Source organism: Lipotes vexillifer, unplaced genomic scaffold (genome assembly GCF_000442215.2).
Source record: "Lipotes vexillifer unplaced genomic scaffold, Lipotes_vexillifer_v1.1 scaffold242, whole genome shotgun sequence".
NCBI classification, from domain to species: domain Eukaryota; kingdom Metazoa; phylum Chordata; class Mammalia; order Artiodactyla; family Lipotidae; genus Lipotes; species Lipotes vexillifer.
In genome coordinates, this window is record NW_006771376.1 from 2,566,512 (window position 1) to 2,582,583 (window position 16,072).

Consider the following 16,072-nt stretch of genomic DNA (forward strand, 5'->3'; position numbering starts at 1 on the left):
CCCCCCCCCCCGCCCCCCGCCCCATCCCGGCCCGCGCGGCCCCGCCCCGGGGCGGCGAGCCCGGCCCCGACCACCCCCGGGCGCCCCAGCCCGCAGCGCCGCCCACCGGGCGGCCCAGCGACTGGCGCGCCGCCGGAGCCGCGGTGGCTGAGGCGGAAGAAAGCGCCGCGCACCGCTACGCCTGCGCACTGCCGCGCGGGAAGCAGTTTGGCCCTCCTCTGCCCCTCCGGAAGAACCTGGGAGCGACGCGGGCTCTTTCTCACGCCCGCGCACGGCGGAGCGCGCAGGCGCGATCACACGGGCCAGGCGCTTGAAAGAGCCGGGCTGACTGCGCGCTGCGGCAGTGCGCGGGCCTGGGGACCGCTGTGCGGGACGGGCTTGGCGGTGAGTGAAACTTGGGTTTCTGACAGGGAAAGGGTCATCTCATAACGTGGACAGACGTGCGGGAGCGGACGTGGCCCGGGCGCGCCGGCCGCTCCGAGTAAGGCCAGGTAGAACGCGCAGTGTTTTAATACCCGAGCGCGGAAAGGCGGAGGGGAGGGTCTAAACCCACTGGGACGCGGAGACTTCACGGCAGGGTGTCTGTACCCCGGAGCCTGGTCCTTATCTAAGACTCGTGGTTCGGGAAGGTGGATAGCTTTTTGTTGACTCGTCAGTATTTTAAAGGCCGGGACTCGGGTGAGGCCAGTGAGAGGCAATTGCCTCAGTTGCAGTATTTATGGATTCGAAAAAAAAAGTGAATAATCAGGATAAGTATTTTAGTTAAAAAAATTTTTAAGGCCAAAATTAATGCAAAAAAACCCATAATGAATAATATATCAAAATATCAAATGCAGGATCTGCCCCCGCACTTGTACGAGCCCACCTCTCTCTCCTCACCTTGATACCAGCCCTGGAAGCTTTATTTCCAAAATCAAGCAGTTAGCAGCTTTGTTTGCCAATTTGTTTAATTTTTTTGCGTTAAAATACTGTTTATCTTGATTACTGGGGCTATTTAGGGTTCCCCTAAATTTTGCCCCTAAGAGAGTGCCTCACTTACCGCCCCGTACTTGGGGCCCTGGTAGATAAGGACTGTAGGACTTTTGAGGAAAAGTCAAAAGTCCTATTGGGGGCTTCCCTGGTGGCGCAGTGCTTGGGAGTCCGCCTGCCGATGCGGGAGACGCGGGTTCGTGCCCCGTTTCGGGGGGATCCCGCATGCCGCGGAGCGGCTGGGCCCGTGAGCCATGGCCGCTGGGCCTGCGCGTCCGGGGCCTGTGCTCCGCAAGTGGGAGAGGCCACAGCAGTGAGAAAAAAAAAAAAAAAAGTCCTATTGGAAAGATAATGCGGGATTAAATCGCACTCTAAATGCCCCTGTGAAGACAGCAGGAAGCATGCCATCCTCTAAATTCCAACCTCTGAGAGCCAGGGGGGCATGGAGTCCCCCCAGGTTACCTTAGGTCAGCCTCTCCCTGGTGTCTGCATTCTAGAATGCAAGCTGTGATTGAAGCTGATGCTGCTGATTTATGAGTAGGTATGTCCTACTGGGACTGGCCTTTGCTTTCTGCCTTCCCTGGAATGAAGTCCGCCAGGCCTTTTCAGCCAGCAATCTCTGGGGCCTGGAGTCAAAAGAAAAATACCTGAAGTGTAGCTGATGAAAAAACCAAAACTCCCTGTGTTGCTTGCATTTCTAACAGTCAGTTGATAATCTGAAAATTATCCCTGACAAAACTGTCATGCTTAAAAAAAGCAAAACAAAAAAACCCCACCCAGCTATCATATGATATTCAAGGCAGGAATTTTTTTTATTTACTAGCAAAGAATCTAAAGAAAACGTCCATAGCTCTTTAAAAAAAAATACAATGGGGGAATGGAGCAGGGAATAATAATTGGCTGAAGGCTCATCTGGACTTATATAGTCATCACACCAAAAAAAAAAAAAAAAAAAGTGTGGCCTGTCACTGCCTTTTTAGAAGTTAGGATAAAATTCCTTGGCCACTGAAAAGGGCAAGAAATGCTCTAAGGTGAGTTTGGGAAAGAAGGAATAAAACCACTTATATGTGAGTGGATTAGTAGTACAAAATTCGTCAGGAAAGCAAGGAAAGGCTGCACATTAATTCTGAGACAACAAGCAGAAGTTCAGATGCTACCCACAGCGAGACAGAAAGGGCTCTCGGCAGAGGGGTGACTGAACCAAGTAGTAAAATCTGGCCCTTGGTGAATAGATGCTTAATAGGTTAGGCGGCCAATAGGTGTCGAATTCAAAAAGGATGTCTTTTGGCTGAAACTTGAGATCAGTTGAGACTACTTCGGGAACAGCTCCACGTGTGGGTCCTTGTCGCTCTCAAAGGGCGACAAGGTGGACAACAGGAGGGGGCCCCCCTCGGAGCACAATAGCACAAGAAGCAGACAGAGGTCTCCCCTGCCTGCAGTCTGATCTGTGATCTAATGGGGGATCATTTGACCCTTCTTAGTTCATTTCTTTTTCTCTGCAGCTTGCAGCTCGTCCTGTCAGGGACAGGGTGGCAGGGTGATGGCTGAAGGTGGAGCATACAGTTCAGTGAATCACAAACGAAAGGACTAGGATCCACGTGGGGCAGAAGTGCTTTGTAAGTTCCTCTGAAATTAAACTTTTGGTAAGTCATCCACCCTGTGCTTACAGCAAATGCCGATATGGCTCAGGCAGGCTAATGCAATGTATGTAGAAGGTGTCAGCCTCTTTGGCTTTTACCTTGTCTCTCTCACCTTCTCCCAAAAGATTCTAGAGAAAGGTTGTTATGGGTTAAATTGTGTCCCTCCAAAAAAGGTATGTTGAAATCCTAAACCCCAGTACTTCAGAATGGGATCTTACTTGGAAATAGAGTTATTGCAGATATAGTTCAGATGAGGTCATTTTGGAGATGGAGTAGGGTGTCCTTATAAGAAGGTGGCCATGTGAAGACAGAGACACAGGGGGAAAATGCCATGTGATGACAAAGGCAGAGATGGCAGTTATACAGCTGCAAGCCAAGGAACACGAAAGATGGCCAACAGGCCAGAAACTGCCAACAGGCAAGGAGGGTTTCCCCTACAAGTTTCAAAGGGAGCATGGCCCTCCAAAACCTTGATTTCAGAATTCTTCCCTCTAGAACCATGAGACAATAAATTTGTTTCAAGCCACCCAGTTTGTTTTTGTTTTATTAAGGTAGCTCTAGGAAAGTAGTACAAAGGTCAGTATCTCATCTGATACTGCAACACATGCTCACTATTTGTCCACCTACTCATGTTTGGCCAAAAAAGCAACTGAGTTATTCAGGCTACTTTTTTTATTTATTTTTAAAAAATATTTATTTATTTATTTGGTTGCACTGGGTCTTAGTTGTGGCACATGGGCTCCTTAGTTGTGGCATGCAAACTCTTAGTTGCGGCATGCATATGGGATCTAGTTCCCTGACAATGGATGGAACCCGGGCCCCCCCCCACATTGGGAGAACAGAGTCCTAACCACTGTGCCACCAGGGAAGTCCCTATTCAGGCTACTTTAAATAGTCAGTTTGCAGATCACATCTGGTACAATGCTTAACTTTATTTTACCAAAAAGTATGTTCAGCAGCTGTCCAGATTTCAGGCTACACAAAGAACCTTGCATGATCTAATGAAATGTAGCTTGGGACTGTTTCACAAAAGACAGCATAAATGAAACTAGACGGTGCACCTGATTCTATGCTCTTTATAACATTTAGGTATGGTATTTTTTCTTATGTTAAGAGGCTGAGGTTGTACCCAGATATACAGAAAAAGTACCCATACCCTATTACTTTTCTCATTCAGTTCTAGTTTCACCTCATGCTTAAAGATGCAAGGTTGACTGCAGGGTATATGATAACTGTATTTTTCAATCCAAAATATAAGATCTTAACACCATCATTCCCATTCCAATTTGTAGATTTCTAACTATAAAATTAGGTTCAGACCTAATAGAAAAATGGGCAAAGAAAATGAACAGGCACTTTACCCAAAAGGAAATTCAAATGGCTCAGACATATTAAAAAAAAGAAAAAAAAGGTGCTCTATCTAATTTATAATGAGACACGAAAATTAAAATGACAAGCAGATACCCTATTCCTTTAACAATTTAGTGACGATCAAAAAGTTCAACTATATTGTATTGATGAGAGGGAGGTATAAAAATAGGCAAGGCTGATGTAAATTGCCACAGTAGTTCTGGAAAGCTCTTATATCTATTAAAAATTTAAATGCATATATCCTTTGATCCTGCAGACACCCCCAGGATTTTAAAAAATAGACTTTTATTTTCCTAGAGCAGTTTTATGTTCACAGCAAAATTGAGTGGAAAGTACAGAGAGTTCCCATGGACCCCTTTTCCCTACACACAGCACACCCCCCTAACCACCACACCCCCACCAGACGGGACATTTGTTACAATGGATGAACCTACATTGGTGCATCATCATCACTCAGAGTCCATAGCATACATTAGGGTTCGCTCTTGCTGCTGTACATGCTATGGATTTTAACAAGTGTATAATGACATGTATCCACCGTAATAGTATCATAGAGAGTATTTTCAGTGCTCTGAAAATCCCCTGTGCTTTGACTATTCACCCCTCCCTCCTTCCAACCCCCTACAACCACTGATCTTTTTACTGTCTCCATAGTTTTGCCTTTTCCAGAATTCCATATAATATAGTTGGAATCATACAGCATGTAGCATTTCAGATTATCTTCTTTCACTTATAATATACATTTGAGTTTCCTCCATGACTTTTCATGGCTTGATAGTTCATTTCTTTTTATTATTGACTAATATTCCATTGCCTGGATGTACCACAGTTTATTAATCTATTCACCTAGTGAAGGACATCTTGGTTGCTTTCTAATTTTGACAATTATGAATAAAGCTGCTATAAACATCTGTGGGCAGTTTTTTGTGTGGATGTAAGTTTTCAACTCCTTTGGGTAAACACAAAGGAGCACCACTGTTGGATCATAACATTAGAGTATGTTTAGTTTTGTAAGAAACTGCCAAACTTCCTTCCAAAGTGTCTGTATATTTTGCATTCCCACCGGCAATGAATGGGAGTTCCTTTTGCTCCACATACTCGTCAGCATTTGGTGTTGTCAGTGTTTTGGATTTTAGCCATTCTAATAGGTGTGTCACTTCTAGGAATTTACGCTATATATATACTCCCACATGTGTGGAATGATAAATATGTACCAAATATTTATTACAGTATTGTTTATAATAGCAAGACTGTAAATTACAGTCCAGCATTAGGGCATTAGTTAAATAAATTGAGGTACATTCATGCAATGGAAGACCATGCAATCTTCAGAAAAATGAGGCAGCTCTATATGCACCAATTTGGAACCATACCCTAGATGTACAATGAAAATAGCAAGGTGCAGGGCTGCATGTATAATATAGTGTATTTGTGTAAAAAAAAAAAAATATATATATATATATATATATAAATACACTGACAAAAAATATAAATACACTAATATTCATATATTCATAGAATATATTTGGAAGGATACACAAGTAGCAGTGGTTGCCTCTGGGGAGAAGTGAATGGGGTATAAGGGTAGGTGTCCTGTAAGTTTTGGATTTTTCACCGTTATTCAAAAATCAGTTAAAACTATTGACTAACTAAGAAAACAAAGATAAGAAAAAAAGGAAGAAGAAATTTTTTAAGATAGCAAAAGATTACCTAAAAGCAAAATATGGGGGAGTTCCCTGGTGGTCTAGTGGTTAGGATTTGGTGCTTTAACTGCCATGGCCAGGGTTCAGTCCCTGGTTGAGGAACTGAGATCCCGCAAGCCATGCGGTGTGGCCATAAATAAATAAATAAAAATAAAAAAACAATCTCCATCATTGTCTATAAAAATAGATAAAGAACCCGCAGCCACTTGAGAAAATTAACAGAGAATGGTCAATTCTGAGACATTGTGGTAGATTAGACCTTAAAGATACAGAAAAAATTCTCAAAGCCTCCAGGCAAAAGGGTTAAATAACTTGCAAGGGCAAAAGAACTAGACAGCCTTCAGACTTCAGACTTCTCCAAAGTAACACATGAAGTAAGGCAACCATGGAACAGCACAGAAAAGAAAAGTATGAACTAAAGATTTTAGTCTGTATTAGTTGCCTAGGGCTATCGTAACAAATTACCAAACTTGGTGGCTGAAAACAATGGACATTTATTCTCTCAGAGTTCTGGAGGCCAGAAGTCTGAAATCAAGGTGTTGGCAGAATTGGTTTCTTCTGGTGGCTCTGAGGGACAATCTGTTGTTCCATGCCTCACTCCTAGCTGCCAGTGGGTGCCAGCAACTCTCGACATTCTTGGCTTGTAGCTGCACAACTGCAATCTCTGTCTTCACATGGTCTTCCCCTCTGTGTCTCTGTTTAAAATCTCACCCTCTTTTCTCTAGAAGGACACCAGTCATTGCATTTCAGGTCCAGCCTAAATCAAGGATACTCTCATCCCAAGATTTGCAGATAATTACATCTGCAAAAACCCAATTTCCAAATAAGTTGATGCACAGGTACCAGGGGTTAGGACTTGAATATCTCTCTCTCTTTTTTTAAATGTTAATTTATTTATTTGGCTGTACCGGTTCTTAGTTGCAGCACGCGGGGTCTTTAGTTGTGGCATGTGAACTCTTAGTTACTGCATGTGGGATCTAGTTCCCTGGCCAGGGATCAAACCTGGGCCCCCTGCATTGGGAGGGCGGAGTCTTAGTCACTGGACCACCAGGGAAGTTCCTTGAACATCTCTCTTTGTGGGACACTATTCAACCCACTATATTCTCCTTCAAGTATCAAGACTATAGCAAAATTGATTTGAACATGCAAAAGCTTGGGAAAAACAGAGTTTATGAGCCCCACTTGAAGAGTCTATTAGAGGATGAACTTCAGCTAAGTGATGTTGGGGAAAACTTTTATAAAGCCAGTATAATGTTGATACTGATTCCTGTTTAAAATAATACAGAAACAATTACAGACTGATGTCACTTATGATTATCAAGGCTAAGATACTTTATTATTTGTTAGGGCTGCCTGAACAAAATATTACAGACTGGGTGGCTTAAACAGCAGAAATTTATTTTCTCACAGTCCTGGAGGCTGAAAGTCCAAGATAAGGTGAGAGCAGGTTTTGTTTCTTCTGAGGCCTCTCTCCTTGGCTTGCAGATGGCCACCTTCTCCTTGAGTCTGCACATGGCCTTTCTTTTGTATGCATGCCTGTCTTGGTCCAAATGTCTTCTTCTTATAAGAAAACCAGTCACATTGGATTGAGACCCACCCTAAAGATCTCATTTTAACTTAATTACCTCTTTAAAGACCCTATCTCCAAACACAGTCACATTCTGAGGTACTGTAGCTTAGGACTTCAACATTTTAGGTAGATACAATTCAGCAGACAGATACTAAACAAAATATTAGTAAACAGAATGTACCACCACATTAAGGAAATAATGCATCATGTCCGAATACAATTTAATCCTAAAATACAAGGTTGGTTCAATATTTGGAAATTCATTAATATAGTACAATTGACGCTTGAATAACATGCAGGTTAGGGGCACTGACCCTCTGTGCAGTTGAAAAAATCTAAGAATAATTTATAATTGGCCCTTGGTATACACAGTTTCTCCATTATCTGAAGATCCTCTGTATCCCCAGCTCTACATTTGAGGATTCAACCAATCGTGGATTGTGCAGTAATATAGTATTTACTATTGAAAACAATTTGAGTATAAGTGGACCCACACAGTTCAAACCCATGTTGTTCAAGGGTCAGCTGTATATACCATATTAACAGATTTAAGGAGAAAAATAATATCATCTCCCTAGATTTTGAAAAATCATTGACAAAATTCAACTCCTATTCCTATTTATATATATATCATATATCTTAGCTCTAAACCACCATCTACTTAGAGAGGAAATACTCGAGGAACTTCTATTAAGATCAGGAACAGGAAAAGGATGCCCATTATGTACATTACTACTTAACACTGTATTGATACTAGAGGTATTAACCAATGCTAATTATAAAAGGAGACAGGAGAATTGGTAAAAAAAAAAAAAATGCAGATGATATGATACTAACCCTAAATAGCCTCAGAGAATCAAAATTAAAGCTGACTCAACAAAAAGTTTCATTAAGATAGCAAAATATTGTACAATATCAGCATACAAAAAATAAGAGGGACTTCCCTGGTGGCGCAGTGGTTAAGAATCTGCCTGCCAATGCCGGAAACACAGGTTCGAGCCCTGGTCCGGGAAGATCCCATATGCCGCAGAACAATTAAGCCTGTGCGCCACAACTACTAAGCCTGTGCTCTAAAGTCTGCGAGCCACAACCACTGAGCCCTTGTGCCACAAATACTGAAACCTGCGTGCCTAGAGCCCGTGCTCTGCAACAAGAGAAGCCACCGCAATGAGAAGCATACGCATGCAATGAAGAGTAGCCCCCGCTCGCCACAACTGGAGAAAGCCCATGCACAGCAACGAAGACCCAACACAGCCAAAAATAAATAAATAAAAGAAATAAATTTCTTAAAAGAAAAAGGCTTCAGATACACAATTGCCATTTAGACAATATAATATAGAAAATGTATTTAGGAATAAACATAAAAACAAATGTGCAAAATTTATATGGGGATACTTTGAAACACTTCTAAAAGATACAACAGTGAATTTTAAACAAATGGAAAAACATCCAGTGTTCTTAGATAGAACATCTCAGTATCATAAACACATTAGTTCTCTATAAGTTAATTTATAAATTTAACATGACCTCAATAAAAATACCAATAAATCTTTTCTAGGATCCAATCAATTTCATACTGAAGTTCGTGTAGAAAAATAAATATATACAACTAGGAAAACATGGCCAAAATATATGAAAAAGTATTGACCTTACCTAGTAATTAAGTGCTAATTAAAGCCATGAGATACCAGTCTCTCCCTACTAAATAAACCAGTTGCATTAACCAATATATTAAATGAACCAAGATATTTAAAACAACAAGTATTTATTGTATAGCACAGGAAACTATATTCAGTATCTTGTAACAACCTATAATGGAAAAGAATCTGAAAAACAACATTTATATATATGTTTTAATGTTTAAAAATTTTTTTTTTTTTTGGCGGTACGCGGGCCTCTCACTGTTGTGGCCTCTCCCGTTGCAGAGCCCAGGCTGCGGACGCGCAGGCTCAGCGGCCATGGCTCACGGGCCTAGCCGCTCTGCGGCATGTGGGATCTTCCCGGACCGGGGCACGAACCCGTGTCCCCTGCATCAGCAGGTGGACTCTCAACCACTGTGCCACCAGGGAAGCCCTAATGCTTTAAATTTTTTATCTTTTAAAATTTTAGAATTTAAAAAATTTTTTTAATTAAAACTTAATTTTTTCTTTTTTTTAACATCTTTATTGGAGTATAATTGCTCTACAATGGTGTGTTAGTTTCTGCTTTATAACAAAGTGAATCAGTTATACATATACATATGTCCCCATATCTCTTCCCTCTTGCATCTCCCTCCCTCCCACCCTCCCTATCCCACCCCTCTAGGTGGTCACAAAGCACGGAGCTGATCTCCCTGTGCTATGCGGCTGCTTCCCACTAGCTATCTATTTTACGTTAGGTAGTGTACATATGTCCATGCCACTCTCTCACTTTCTCCCAGCTTACCCTTCCCCCTACCCGTATCCTCAAGTCCGTTCTCTAGGAGGTCTGCATCTTTATTCCCGTCTTGCCCCTAGGTTCTTCATGACCACCTTTTTAGATTCCGTATATATGTGTTAGCATATGGTATTTGTTTTTCTTTCTGACTTACTTCACTCTGTATGACAGTCTCTAGGTCCATCCACCTCACTACAAATAACTCAGTTTTGTTCCTTTATATAGCTGAGAAATATTCCATTATATATATATATGTGCCACACCTTCTTTATCCATTCATCTGTTGATGGACACTTCGGTTGCTTCCATGTCCTGGCTATTGTAAATAGAGCTGCAATGAACATTTTGGTACATGACTCTTTTTGAATTATGGTTTTCTCGGGGTATATGCCCAGTAGTGGGATTGCTGGGTTGCATGGTAGTTCTATTTTTAGTTTTTTTAGGAACCTCCATGCTGTTCTCTATAGTGGCTGTATCAATTTGCATTCCCACCAACAGTGCTAGAGGGTTCCCTTTTCTCCACACCCTCTCCAGCATTTACTGTTTGTAGATTTTTTGATGATGGCCATTCTGACCAGTGTGAGATGATATCTCATTGTAGTTTTGATTTGCAAAATGATTAATGATGTTGAGCATTCTTTCATGTGTTTGTCAGCAATCTGTATATCTTCTTTGGAGAAATGTCTATTTAGGTCTTCTGCCCATTTTTGGATTGGGTTGTTTGTTTTTTAATATTGAGCTGGTGGTAAATTTTGGAGACTAATCCTTTGTCAGTTGCTTCATTTGCAAATATTTTCTCCCATTCTGAGGGTTGTATTTTCGTCTTGTTTATGGTTTCCTTTGCTGTGCGAAAGCTTTTAAGTTTCATTAGGTCCCATTTGTTTATTTTTGTTTTTATTTCCATTTCTCTAGGAGGTGGGTCAAAAAGGATCTTGCTGTGATTTATGTCTTAGAGTGTTCTGCCTGTGTTTTCCTCTAAGAGTTTGATGGTGTCTGGCCTTACATTTAGGTCTTTAATCCATTTTGAGTTTATTTTTGTGTATGGTGTTAGGGAGTGTTCTAATTTCATTCGTTTACATGTAGCTGTCCAGTTTTCCCAGCACCACTTATTGAAGAGGTTGTCTTTTCTCCACTGTATATTCGTGTCTCCTTTATCAAACATAAGGTGACCATAGGTGCGTGGGTTTATCTCTGGGCTTTCTATCCTGTTCCATTGATCTATATTTCTGTTTCTGTGCCAGTTCCATACTGTCTTGATTACTGTAGCTTTGTAGTATAGTCTGAAGCCAGGGAGCCTGATTCCTCCAGCTCCGTTTTTTGTTCTCAAGATTGCTTTGGCTATTCGGGGTCTTTAGTGTTTCCATACAGATTGTGAAATTTTTTGTTCCAGTTCTGTGAAAAATGCCAGTGGTAGTTTGATAGGGATTTCATTGAATCTGTAGATTGCTTTGGGTAGTAGAGTCATTTTCACAATGTTGATTCTTCCCATCCAAGAACATGGTATATCTCTCCATCTATTTGTATCATCTTTAATTTCTTTCATCAGTGTCTTATAATTTTCTGCATACAGGTCTTTTGTCTCCTTAGGTAGGTTTATTCCTAGATATTTTATTCTCTTTGCTGCAATGGTAAATGGGCGTGTTTTCTTAATTTCACTTTCAGATTTTTCATCATTAGTGTATAGGAATGCAAGAGATTTCTGTGCATTAATTTTGTATCCTGCTACTTTACCAAATTCATTGATTAGCTCTAGTAGTTTTCTGGTAGCATCTTTAGGATTCTCTATGTATAGTATCATGTCATCTGCAAACAGTGACAGCTTTACTTCTTCTTTTCCGATTTGGATTCCTTTTATTTCCTTTTCTTCTCTGATTGCTGTGGCTAAAACTTCCAAAACTATGTTGAATAAGAGTGGTGAGAGTGGGCAACCTTGTCTTGTTCCTGACCTTAGTGGAAATGCTTTCAGTTTTTCGCCATTGAGGATGATGTTGGCTGTGGGCTTGTCATATACGGCCTTTATTATATTGAGGAAAGTTCCCTCTACACCTACTTTCTGCAGGGTTTTTATCATAAATGGGTGTTGAATTTTGTCAAAAGCTTTCTCTGCATCTATTGAGATGATCATATGGTTTTTCTCCTTCAATTTGTTAATATGGTTAATCACATTGATAGATTTGCGTATATTGAAGAATCCTTGCATTCCTGGAATAAACCCCACTTGATCATGGTGTATGATCCTTTTAATGTGCTGTTGGATTCTGTTTGCTAGTATTTTGTTGAGGATTTTTGCATCTATGTTCATCAGTGATATTGGCCTGTAGTTTTCTTTCTTTGTGACATCCTTGTCTGGTTTTGGTATCAAGGTGATGGTGGCCTCGTAGAATGAGTTTGGGAGTGTTCCTCCCTCTGCTATATTTTGGAAGAGTTTGAGAAGGATAGGTGTTAGCTCTTCTCTAAATGTTTGATAGAATTCGCCTGTGAAGCCATCTGGTCCTGGGCTTTTGTTTGTTGGAAGATTTTTAATCACAGTTTCAATTTCAGTGTTTGTGATTGGTCTGTTCATATTTTCTATTTCTTCCTGATTCAGTCTTGGCAGTTTGTGCATTTCTATAATTTGTCCATTTCTTCCAGGTTGTCCATTTTATTAGCATGTAGCTGCTTGTAGTAATCTCTCATGATCCTTTGTATTTCTGCAGTGTCAGTTGTTACTTCTCCTTTTTCATTTCTAATTCTATTGATTTGAGTCTTCTCCCTTTTTTTTCTTGAGAAGTCTGGCTAATGGTTTATCAATTTTGTTTATCTTCTCAAAGAACCCGCTTTTAGTTTTACTGATCTTTGCTATCGTTTCCTTCATTTCTTTTTCATTTATTTCTGCTCTGATCTTTATGATTTCTTTCCTTCTGCTAACTTTGGGTTTTTTTTGTTCTTCTTTCTCTAATTGCTTTAGGTGTTAGGTTGGTTTTTTTTAGATGTTTCTTGTTTATTAAGGTAGGATTGTATTGCTATAAACTTCCCTCTTAGAACTGCTTTTGCTGCATCCCATAGGTTTTGGGTCGTTGTATCTCCATTGTCATTTGTTTCTAGGTATTTTTTAATTTCCTCTTTGATTTCTTCAGTGATCACTTCGTTACTAAGTAGTGTGTTGTTTAGCCTCCATGTGTTTGTATTTCTTACAGATTTTTTCCTGTAATTGATATCTAGTCTCATAGTATTGTGGTCGGAAAAGATAATTGATACGATTCCAGTTTTCTTAAATTGACCAAGGCTTGATTTGTGACCCAAGATATGATCTATCCTGGAGAATGTTCCATGAGCACTTGAGAAGAATGTGTATTCTGTTGTTTTTGGATGGAATGTCCTATAAATATTAATTAAGTCCATCTTGTTTAATGTATCCTTTAAAGCTTGTGTTTCCTTATTTATTTTCATTTTGGATGATCTGTCCATTGGTGAAAGTGGGGTGTTAAAGTCCCCTACTATGATTTTGTTACTGTTGATTTCCCCTTTTATGGCTGTTAATGTTTGTCTTATGTATTGAGGTGCTCCTGTGTTGGGTGCATAAATATTTACAATTGTTATGTCATCTTCTTGGATTAATCCTTTGATCATTATGTAGTGTCCTTCTTTGTCTCTTGTAATAGACTTTGTGTTAAAGTTTATTTTGTCTGATATGAGAATTGCTACACCAGCTTTCTTTTGATTTCCAATTGCATGAAATATCTTTTTCCATCCCCTCACTTTCAGTCTGTATGTGTCCCTAGGTATGAAGTGGGTGTCTTGTAGACAGCATATATACGGGTCTTGTTTTTGTATCCATTCAGCCAGTCTATGTCTTTTGGTTGGAGCATTTAATCCACTTACATTTAAGGTAATTATCGATATGTATGTTCCTATTACCATTTTCTTAATTGTTTTGGGTTTGTTATTGTAGGTCTTTCCCTTCTCTTGTGTTTCCTGCCTAGAGAAGTTCCTTTAGCATTTTTTGTAAAGCTGGTTGTTGGTGCTGAATTCTCTTAGCTTTTGCTTGTTTTTAAAGGTTTTAATTTCTCCGTCAAATCTGAATGAGATCCTTGCTGGGTAGAGTAATCTTGGTTGTAGGTTTTTCTCCTTCATCACTTTAAATATGTCCTGCCAGACCCTTCTGGCTTGCAAAGTTTTGCCTGAAACATCAGCTGTTATCCTTATGGGGATTCCCTTATGTGTTGTTTTTCCCTTGCTGCTTTTAATATGTTTTCTTTGTGTTTAATTTTTGACAGTTTGATTAATATGTGTCTTGGTGTATTTCTCCTTGGATTTATCCTGTATGGGACTCTCTGCACTTCCTGGACTTGATTAAGTATTTCCTTTCCCATATTACGGGAGTTTTCAACTATAATCTCTTCAAATATTTTCTCAGTCCCCTTCTTTTTCTCTTCGTCTTCTGCGACCCCTATAATTCGAATGTTGGTGCGTTTAATGTTGTCCCAGAGATCTCTAAGACTGTGCTCAGTTCTTTTCATTCTTTTTTCTTTATTCTCTCTGCAGTAGTTATTTCCACTATTTTATCTTCCAGGTCACTTATCTGTTCTTCTGCCTCAGTTATTCTGCTATTGATCCCTTCTCGAGTATTTTTATTTTCATTTATTGTATTGTTCACCACTGTTTGTTTGTTCTTTAGTTCTTCTAGGTCCTTGTTCAGCGTTTCTTGTATTTTCTCCATTCTATTTCCAAGATTTTGGATCATCTTTACTATCATTATTCTGAATTCTTTTTCAGGTAGACTGCCTATTTCCTCTTTATTTGTTAGGTCTGGTGGGTTTTTATCTTGTTCCTTCATCTGCTGTGTGTTTTTCTGTCTTCTCATTTTGCTTATCTTACTGTGTTTGGGGTCTCCTTTTTGCAGGCTGCAGGTTTGTAGTTCCCGTTGTTTTTGGTGTCTGTCCCCAGTGGCTAAGGTTGGTTCAGTGGGTTGTGTAGGCTTCCTGGTGGAGGGGACTAGCGCCCGTGTTCTGGTGGATGAGGTTGCATCTTGTCTTTCTGGTGGGCAGGTCCACGTCTGGTTGTGTATTTTGGGGTGTCTGTGGCCTTATTATGATTTTAGATAGCCTCTGTGCTAATGGATGGGGTTGTGTACCTGTCTTGCTAGTTGTTTGGCATAGGGTGTCCAGCACTGTAGCTTGCTGGTCGTTGAGTGAAGCTGGGTCTTGGCGTTGAGATGGAGATCTGTGGGAGATTTTCGCCGTTTGATATCAGGTGGAGCTGGGAGGCCTCTTGTGGACCAGTGTCCTGAACTTGGCTCTCCCACCTCAGTGGCACAGCACTGACTCCTGGCTGTAGCACCAAGAGCCTGTCCTCCACATGGGTAAGAATAAAAGGGAGAAAAAATAGAAAGAAAGAAAAAGGATAAAATAAAATAATTAAAATAAAAAATAAGTATTAAGAAAAAAAATTTTTTAAGTACAAAAAAAAGGACGGACAGACCCTAGGACAAATGGTGAAAGCAAAGCTATACAGACAATATCTCTCACAGAAGCATACACATACACACTCACAAAAAGAGGAAAGGGGAAAAAATAATCTATCTTGTTCCCAAAGTCCACCTCCTCAGGTTGGTATGATTCCTTGTCTATTCAGGTATTCCACAGATGCAGGGTATATCAAGCTGATTGTGGAGATTTAATCCGCTGCTCCTGAGGCTTCTGGGAGAGATTTCCGTTTCTCTTCTTTGTTCGCACAGCTCCCGGGGCTCAGCTTTGGATTTGGCCCCGCCTCTGCGTGTAGGTCACCGGAGGGCGTCTGTTCTTCGCTCAGACAGGACAGGGTTAAAGGAGCCGCTGATTTGGGGGCTCTGGCTCACTCAGGCCGGGGGAGGGAGCGGCACGGAGTGCGGGGCGAACCTGCGGCAGCAGAGGCCCGCATGACGTTGCACCAGCATGAGCCGCGCCGTGTGTTCTCCCGGGGAAGTTTTGCCTGTATCCCGGAACCCTGGCAGTGGCGGATTGCACAGGCTCCCCGGAAGGGGGGTGTGGATGGTGACTTGTGCTCGCACACAGGCTTCTGGAGGCGGCGGCAGCAGCCTTAGCGTCTCACGCCCTCTCTGGGGTCCGCGGTTTTAGCTGCAGCTCGCGCTCGTCTCTGGAGCTCCTTTAAGCAGCGCTCTTAATCCCCTCTCCTCGCGCACCAGGAAACACAGAGGGAAGAAAAAGTCTCTTGTCTCTTCGGCAGGTCCAGACTTTTCCCTGGACTCCCTCCCTGCCAGCCGTGGCGCACTAGCCCCCCTGCAGGCTGTGTTCACGCCGCCAACCCCGGTCCTCTCCCTGCGATCCGACCTTGGAAGCCTGACCTCAGCTCGCAGCCCCTGCCCGCCCCGGCGGGTGAGCACACAAGCCTCTCGGGCTGGTGAGCGCCGGTCGGCGCCGATCCTC

The 16,072-nt window shown here is 41.5% G+C and overlaps 1 protein-coding gene across 1 annotated transcript in view; it reads right to left on the reverse strand.

The window, feature by feature from the left end:
• ABCB10 (ATP binding cassette subfamily B member 10) overlaps positions 1-16,072 on the reverse strand; it is a 57,799-nt gene that overhangs the window by 30,165 nt on the left and 11,562 nt on the right. The gene's annotated exons all lie outside the window — the stretch shown is intronic.